The sequence below is a fragment of the Strongylocentrotus purpuratus genome, unplaced genomic scaffold (assembly GCF_000002235.5).
Source record: "Strongylocentrotus purpuratus isolate Spur 01 unplaced genomic scaffold, Spur_5.0 spur5_scaffold_6, whole genome shotgun sequence".
NCBI classification, from domain to species: domain Eukaryota; kingdom Metazoa; phylum Echinodermata; class Echinoidea; order Camarodonta; family Strongylocentrotidae; genus Strongylocentrotus; species Strongylocentrotus purpuratus.
The window spans coordinates 39,436,716-39,446,590 of record NW_022145612.1 but is presented as its reverse complement, the minus strand read 5'-3'; positions in this window follow the sequence as shown (position 1 = coordinate 39,446,590).

Sequence of the window (9,875 nt, the reverse complement as noted above, 5' to 3'; positions counted from 1 at the left end):
ATTAATCTAAGGAAACGCCAGAGCTTCCGCGCTACGCGCGGAGGAAGGGGAACTTGATTCAAACAAAGATGAAGAGTCGAGAACGGTCCAACGAATCGCCTTCTTTCTCTAATAATTTAATGAAACGTCAAACTTCCGCGCTTCGCGGGGGAGGGGGGAAACTCCCCCTCCCTGCACCCAACTCCCTAGGGAGCGCGCTTCGCGTGCCCCTCCCTAAAATGAAATCCTGGCTATGCTTTTGGGGAGGGGGTGCAAACTGCCACATGCTTCTATCTCTTGGTTGCTTTGATCCATTGCCGAAAATATTTTGGCACCTATCATCCCCCCCAACCACGGATACAAATCGACACCCTTGATTACAATACCTTAAATAAGGCAAGACTAAGGTATTATACAAAGTAATAAGAATACGTTGAGGGAAGAAATTGCTAAGTTTGCGGATGACACCAACATTTTTGGATACTTTGTTTGTTACATCTGTTATATGGTTATTCCATGTAAGTTTTTCATCAATCAAGACGCCTAAGAATTTTGTGTGACTTACACGCTTTATAACTTGATTATTCATTTTTATTGAATTGAATTGCATTGAATTCGCATTTATTTCATTCTCGATTAAAAATTGCATTGATACAAAAGATACAAAATTATTCATGAACAAATTTAGAAATTAAATGGGGAACTACATAAATAAAGCCCTTAGGCCTTGTACAAGCATAGTTCCCAAAGCATTCATAGCATAATGTAAATAAAAGATTTAACAAAAATATTAAAAAAACAAAACAAAAAACATAGGACTTAAATATAAACATGAGATAAGTAACATACATATTTGAGATAAAGAAACTGCTTCAACTGAGGTTTTTTTTTTGAAGGAATTAATTGACTTGCAATCAGAAACATCTTTGGGGATGGAGTTCCAAATCACAGGGAAATTATGACGTACTGATTTCATTACCTTATTTGTTTTTACTGGCCATAAGTGAAAAGAATCCTTAAAACGGGTATTGTGATTATGTATCTGGTAATTAAGAGTGAACATCTGAAAATACATTATTTTGAAAGTAAAAGAAACCAAGGAGGGCAATGGAGTACAAATGAAAAATATTAAGAGATTTCAATTTTCTAAACAGTGGGGCAGAATGGGCACGATAATGACATTCAAGGCATATGCGAAGGGCTTTTTTTTGCAATTTAAATAATTTATCTAATTTAGTTTGACTACAATTACCCCAAACAGCAACACAATAATTTGAATATGAAAGCATGAATGAATTATAAAGTAGTAATAATGCTGAAGGTGGAAGCGAGTCTCTTAATCTGTATAATACACTGTTGGTCATAATGGTGGAATAATAATTTTTACCCCAATTTATTGAATGATTTTGACAATGATTTATTCCTAATAGATCTAGATAATAGTATACATTCTCAGATTTTATTGAATGACAATTGGGGAGTGTTTGTTTTGCGTGACTGCTAAAGAATAGGTGTGCTACTATGCTAATCAACTAGGGGACCTACGTCCTTAAGTCATAACTTACAGTAATGGGGATTAATGCCTCATAAAAGGGCACTAATATAGCACATCGACACGGTTTTGATCCTGGGGGCTCACAGTAACGAGGCCATTGCTTAGCCAATGAATCATGACTGTTACTTTGTCTAATTCAGTATTGATATTATTTTGTAAGTTATGAGTGTTAGATTGGGTGTACATTAAAGTAGTATCGTCAGCGTACATAATGAAATTAAATTTGTCAGAAGAATGTGTAAGATCATTAATGTATATTAAAAACAGTAGAGGACCTAGGATAGAACCTTGTGGTACGCCGTGTGTAATAGAAGAAAAATTTGAGGAACTGTTATTATAAACTACATATTGAGATCTATTAGAAAGATAACTTCCAAACCAAGATAGTGGTAAGCCCCTAATCCCAAAGTGTTCTAATTTGGATAAAAGTATTCTATGATCAACAATATCAAAGGCTTTTGAAAGGTCCATAAAAATTCCAATGCAAAATTTATTGGTATGAATTGCTGACAAAACTTTATCTTATAATTCTATCAAAGCATGTCAGATTGATAGAGTGATTTTTCCTAAAGCCATATTGTGAATCTGTGAGAATTTTATTGTTTAAACAAAAGGAATATAATCGGTTATAAATACATTTTTCTAACAACTTTGATATAGACGGCAGAATAGATATTGGCCTATAATTATCAAATTTATGAGGATCATCTTTTTTTAAATACGGGGGTTATTTTAGCTATTTTTAGTTTATCAGGGACTAAGTCTGTAGAAAGACAGAGATTAAATATAAATACTACTGGCTGTACAATATAAAATGTAATTTTGTTCATTAAGTTAGTACTAAGATTATCAAATCCAACTGAATTAATGTTGTGTAGCGAACTACTGATATGTAGAACTTCATTTTCTGTTACAGGATTTAAAAAAAAAAGAATTGTTGATAGAACCAGTCAGATGATCCTTAAAAGAAGTGTTGTTAGAAGTATTACTGACCATTGATGTGGTTATCCGTCTACAACAGTTTATAAAATGTTGATTAGATTCCGTTGCTATATGTTGTGGATCACAAACTTTCTCAGTTCCATTAAAAAAGTATTCAGGTAAAGATTTTTTAGGCTTATTTAGTAATGAGTTTATAACTGATCAAGTCTGTTTAGTATTATTTTTATATAACTTTAAACTGTTAGAAAAGTATGATATTTTTGCGTTCTTTACCAGATTATTCAATTTATTTCTATATTTTTTGTATTTTCTTTCATTATCCAATGTATTGTTTTGAAGAAAGTGTTTATGATACGATTTTTCTTCTTTATACATCTTAATAAATACTTTGTAATCCAAGGATTTTTCATGCGTCTTTTAGTTTGTTTAGTTTTTGACAGAGGAAAATTCTTGTCCAACAATTGAGTAAAACGGTTAATAAAAAAGGAATATGCATCATTAGCATTTGCCATATTATAAAGATTAGTCCATTCTTCCTGATAAAGATCATATTGAAAATTTCTTATATTATCATCTGAGTAGTTCCGAGTAAAGCGAAATGAGCTAGGTTGATAAGTATTATTAATATTATTAGAGCTTTTAGAGACTAGAAAAATGGGTAAGTGGTCACTAACATCTGAACATAGACTACCTGAGTCAAAATCTGAGTCAAATACATTGGTGAATACATTATCAATAAGCGTAGCACTGATTGGTGTAATACGAGTTGGGGGTTTTATAATCGGGAATATACCAAGTACAGAGTTAAGCCGAAGGAATTCATTAACAGTATCATCATCTTTAAATAAGTCAATATTAAAATATCCAGTTATATAAATATGTCTATGTTCATCACTTAATTTGTTAATAACATTGTTGTAAAATTCAAGGAATATTTCATGATTTGATCCCGGCTTTCTATAAATAACACCAACAGTAGACCTCTTACGGTTTTTATCTAAAAAGTTAACAAACAAATATTCACATGTTAAGTTGGTTTCTTGATTATAAACAATGTCTGTCTTTACAGTATACATTATATTTGTTTTCACAAATAGCGCAACACCACCACCACGCCCATATGGAAACGTTGTATCATCCGCTCAATCTGACTTGCGTGCATAGAACAAATAAGCATTTTTCCATGAAAAAGTGAAGTTTTCTAAAATGTGCGTTTCTTTCCAGCATTGGGGCGCCCGGAAGTCACTCGGGTAACATTTCATAAAGTATAATATAACAAGACCATATGCAAATTGTCTGTACTTTCGTCGGAAAAAATGCATTTATCCAGCACAATGTCGTCTCTTTTTGCGTAGGAGAAGAGCAAATAGAGAGTTTCAATCACACTTTGGCCGCTCTCGCAAGCTCTCACTCGTTTCACTGTGGTCAAGCGACTTTGGGGCAAGCGGTTAATGAAAATACTAATCGTTAGCTTTCTTCTAGTATTAAACTTGTTTTGATTGATTGTATAATTTTGTCGGAATAAAGGAAACAAAAAGGCTGGACCAATAACTTATCAGTGTCTGAATTGACCTTTTGACCTTGAGTTCCCTGATGCAAGCGCACTAATGACGTTATCTTCGCTAAATCGGCGTCTTTTATCGTAAAATGCGACACTTACACAATGTGTATACATCTTTTTGTAACTATTAGTAAGATTTAACATATTTGTTCTGATATCACTGAAGTTTTGGGTTTTATTTAATGACTAATTTTAAAATATGAGCCATTTTACTGTTTTAATTTACTGGATCGTACCATTCAAGTCGCAGGGTAGAAAGATGGATTTTCCAACCGCGCCAAATTTAATTTACGTTCCGACATTCTGTTAAATGGGTTCGTGTTGTTAAGAAACCACTGCTTTCTGCTCCAACAAACGTCCACACGCGGAGTCGTTTATCAACTAAATTATTCAAATTTATGGATGCTTCCTAGCTTCCCAGGTGTTTGTGTTGCTGTTGAAGCATTTCATTCACCTGCTATCATTCTTTGTACTCCAATTGTTAGAATACAAAATGCATTTTGGTTTTATAGTTTCATGCAATAAGTAAGTCAATAAAAGATCAGAGTATGTTCTGCACAATAAAAACAATGTACTGTGTCCCCTCATTTTGTAATAGTTAATTTACCCATTCACATAATGGAACTACCTGCCCGATGAAGCCAGTTGCCTGTGACCCCTGAGCACTCAACACCGTGTGGGAGTCAGTTTGTGATCAACTTCTTTTATGAGAAAAATACAAGCAAACGTTTCCATATGATATAACCGGTTAACATTCAACAAATTATAATCATCTAGATTGAAATTATTTTAAGGTTGTCTCGTTTATCCAAGTCTCATAAATTGCTATAAAAGAAAAGGAATGATTAATCATTGACATAAATTGAGAAATATGTTCAAAATTCTTTGGTAAACTTCGGGCATTAAAATGGATAAGACTTAGAGATGAATCATATGAGAATTTTGCATTAAAATCTGAAGGTAGATAATATGAAGACTCGGAAGAATTATATATAAACAAGTCAGGATCGACATCTTCTAATGGGTCACACATCAGTACCATGAGTACAACAATAATACAATATTACAATATAAACAAATTAAAACAACAACAACAACAACAACAATTATTTTTAAATAAAAAATAAAAAAATGTATATGCACTCCTGTAAATGTATATGCGATAAGTATATCTCACTTTCCAACAAAGTTATAAAATATATACTTTTTTTATAGATAGTATTTATGGAAAGTTATGAGCTAGTAGAAGTTATGATGGATTACCATATTCAGAAAAAATGGTGAAAACTATGTATTCTTAAAGTATTTTGGTCAAAACAACAACCATAATAGTAACAACCAGAACTATGGAAATCTGAAAACAGAACAAGTACATCATCAAATATCAACAAAACTATGATATCTGTGAACAACAGAAAACAAGGAGCAGTATGCTATTATTGATGACACTGATAATATTTTTGTTAAATACAGACGTAAACTGGTGAAACATAAAAGAATATTATTTTCAATTCACAATTATATTGTTTTTACTCTGCACTCTAATCAAGGTCACAGCATAAAGTATATTTATGACATTACTTATAAATTGCATACAAGAGATAAACAAGTTGATATAAATCTTCTTTTTACTTGTCACCCATACACACGGGATAAAGTAAAAAGGGACACATTCGGGTATAGATCTATTTTGAATTCATGATTTGATATAATAGATATCAACAGATAATGAATTATTTCAATATATATACTTTCAAGGCACAAAAGATTTGTGTTTCACGAAAATACTAGATATTTTGAGGAACAGTTTTCATGGTGAGGCAGAGAAAGTGCATACGTATCAAATCAAAGAAGAAGGTCACGATCTTCCTTACATCTTATAATCTTCTTCTGGTTGGTTCTTCGCTGAGCTAGATCGCGGGATAACAAAAATACGGCCATCGGAAGACCATGCTGCATCTACCTTCACATGGTGACTAGCATCAGCCAGCAGTTTACTATTGAAATCAGTTAAATCCTCCTAAATTCCAATTCCGGTATGCTTGAGGGATTTCCTGTTGAATATTAGTAGCTGTCGGTATTTGTAGCCCGTCAACTTAACTATGATTGGTCTCGGTGGCACAGGTCCCGCTGATTTTGCCGGTTCTCTTTGCCTGCCAACCCGATGACTCCGGTCAATGTGCTTCGGTTCGAGATCAATGGAAAGTTTTTCCTTTGCAATTTGGCAGATGAGAGCATCCGTTTTTTCCTTTGTAGATTCCTTCACTCCATATACTCTCACACAATTTCTCCGGGAGTATTGCTCCTGTTTATTTTGTTCAAAATCAAGTTTCTTGATCTTATTTAAAGAAGACTCAAGTTCCTTAGTAGTAAGAACGATGTCACTTCGTGCTCTATCCAAATCAGATTGAAGGTTTAAAAAAAAATACCATCTTGCTCATCAAGTTGGGTTTGAAATTGAAGCATTTTGGTATCTACAGCCTTTGCTATTAAGGCATTGAGAGCATTCAGCAGTTCATCGTCCTCTAGTAGGTCCTTTAACAGTTGCTTCTTTTGCCTGGTACCATTGTTATCAAGCTTCAACCCTATAATAATTCTATGTTATTTTTTAAGTATTATTAACATAGAAATATATATAATTTGATTTGTCCATATTTAAAGATAATTTGTTATAATAAAACCATTCAGATACCTTCTGCAATTCAAAGTTGAGAATATAATTCAAAGATTGTAAAGAATCATGAGAAACTAAAATGTTGGTGTCATCCGCAAAGAGTACAAATCTCAACTTATTTGAACAGTTTGGAAGATCATTAACAAATATCAAGAATAAAAGTGGCCCAAGTATAGATCCCTGGGGCACACCGCATATCACTTTTAAAGGCTCGTATAAAACATTATTGTAAGAAACATATTGCACACGGTTAGATAAGTAGTTTTGAAACCAGAGTAGGGGAAGACCCCTTATTCCATAAAATTGCAGTTTATGTAATAATATGGTATAGTCGATGCAATCAAACGCCTTACTTAAGTCTAAAAATATTCCAACAGTATGAAGTTCTTATTTAATGCATTAATTGTATAATCATGCAGGTTTAATCAAAGCCATTTCGGTAGATACATTTTTTTTAAAGCCAAAGTGATAATCATTTAAAGGTACTTTGTCCCTTTTGCAGCCAACCTCAAATTCTGTAGAACTTTGCAGGAATTATGAATATGTCATGTATGTCCTATCTGTGAAATTTAAATGTTAGCAGTGTCCTCATATTCAAATTATGCAAGGAAACCCGTTTACTTGCTAGACTTCACTGTCAAACACTATTGAGTGACTGACTGGCTTTTTTTCTTCTTTGGTAATAACATACATGAAAAGAGTTGTTAAGGGTACATGAGCATTTGTCTACATCAATAACCCACTTCTTGTGATGGCCAAGATTGAACTGATTGAATCTTTGCGCAGCATAAAACGTATGACCACTCGGCACAATTGTCTGAAAATCAAGACTATTACTTTGGGGCTCTATAGCCCTAAAGTCGATTTGACAACTAATAGTTGTTATTTTCCAACTTGAAGACATTTTCAAGCCCCACCTTTTTTTATGGAAGTTCTAAATTAGTATTATCTTTCAAATGCAGTTGGAATTTAACTTTTTCATTTTTATGGCCTGCAAATGGGACATAGTACCTTTAAGATCAATAATCATGCATATGGCACATGTCTTGAACACCCAATTATAAATTTGTCTTTTGTTAATCCATGTACGTCTACATGTGAATTGGAGTATAGACTGCATGGAGTTGGCACTGCATTATTGTATAGTAATCTGATTATAATGGGTCTTGTATAAAAAGAAATGCTTAAAATTTGGATAAGTCCAAGTCAAATATAATTCAGATTTCAGCCACCTTTCTTTCATATTTTTCTATGCAAGAGACCTTAGTTGAGTTTTACGCTACAATGTATGTGTCATGTTAGTTTTTTTGGAAAAAGAAACATTAAAATATTTGATCATACAGGTTGTATTGTTCTAGTAGATTTTTGGAATCCAATAAAAGACTAATAGTTGTTTTCACACTGAATCATTGATTCGTCTTCTTGTCATTACTCATATATTATTTTGTAATTCGTATGTAACAATTCTAAAGTCCTAAAAATGGTTGCCAATTTAAAAGGAAAATAATGATTTCTTCAAACTGACCTTTTTACATTCATTACACAGTGAATTGGAAGGGGGATCATAGTTCCTGACTGGACATCTTAGAAACTTCGCTGAGACAAGGAGAGAAAAATCACCTGATCATCTTCTCTTCCAAGATTGTATGTGCTTTCAATAACCCCATGGTGTCTTGGAATAATAACTAGAAAAATATCTTTCTAACTGGTTATCATTTCTTCCTAGTTCTTATTTTCTTTAGAGCATACTGTTATAAAGTGTTTATAAAGTGTAGTAATTTGTAACAATTATAATGGCGATCTTTTTTAGCATTATAAAAACCTATACGTTATTCAACAACTCATATCCTCTTTCCTATTAGAACTCCCCATCACCATTACATTTGACTTACTGGCCAAAACAGCAAACTATTTCAACTTGACAGCAGAAATCCAGATTTACACCAAAATCGTTTAGTTTTCAGGTTCTGGGTTTCTCTTTTACTTTCCCCAAAGCTTTTGTGAAAGATATAAGTATCTTGACAGCAGAAATCCAGATGTATTGAATCAGATTATTGTGTGTAAATACCTTGGGGTATACATTAATAACTCTTTAGATTGGGATAAACATGTACAAAATGTAAAAGAACTGTAGAGAATTTTTTTTTTTTTTTTTTTTTAAATACATCGCATCTCGCAAACAAAAAAAGGCACTTCTTTTTCATTAGGCAATTGCTCAAAGTAAATTAGATTATTGTGATGTTGTTTGGAATAATACGAGGAACCAAAATATTCCATAATTGCAAATTTTATAAAACACATTACTTAAAACAGTTATAAGAGTAGAAAATAAATATTCAACTAGATTTTTGTATGAAAATATGTGGGATACCTTAGTTGCAGACCAATTAACTCCAAGTTATCTTTTAAGTAAATTCTCTATACAACTATATCAAGAATTAAAACGTACTTCAACAAGAAAAGATTAAGTTATTTATGGTAAAATGAAGACTGTCTTGTAACTCAATGTAAACCAACATTTGACGTCATTGCAGGCATGTCCGATTTGTCTTACAACTTAGCAATTACGAAATTGCCAGAAACGTACTGGGAATACCAAGTGCATAGCATTTTTCGGATAATTTTTTTTTTCTCAATTTATATCATAGTTTGCCTTTTTAAAGACATTTTAATGCCTAAATCACCCTACTTTTCACCAGAGAGGCTCCTGCAGTGACGTCATATGCTATTGCGCAATACAGCTCCTAAACTGGGCTTTTTTTCTGAGCGTTCTGAGTCGTCATTTATAAAGCTAGATTCCAAAATTATTGATGATTTCTAAGAAAAATCATTGTCATGTTCGGAATCTCCGTCAAAAATTATTCTGCATGTCTTTTTTCCCCATTTTTTTAGCCCGTTTTGGTTAGAGTTGCCCTTTAATGGTCAATTATTGATGCTACTAGCCAAAGTTCATAATAAGGTTTTATTACTAATAAATGTGTATGCGCATATTATACCGTATGAGTAAAAAAAAAAAGTCTACACCTAGAAAATTGATAATTATTTAAAAAATCATCTATGAACAGTAAATTATTATACATCTTATGAAAGAGTGTTTTATCCCAAATCACTTGGTTTCATTTGTGTGTGGTATGTGTTCACGCTTGGATGAACAGGAGGCATTG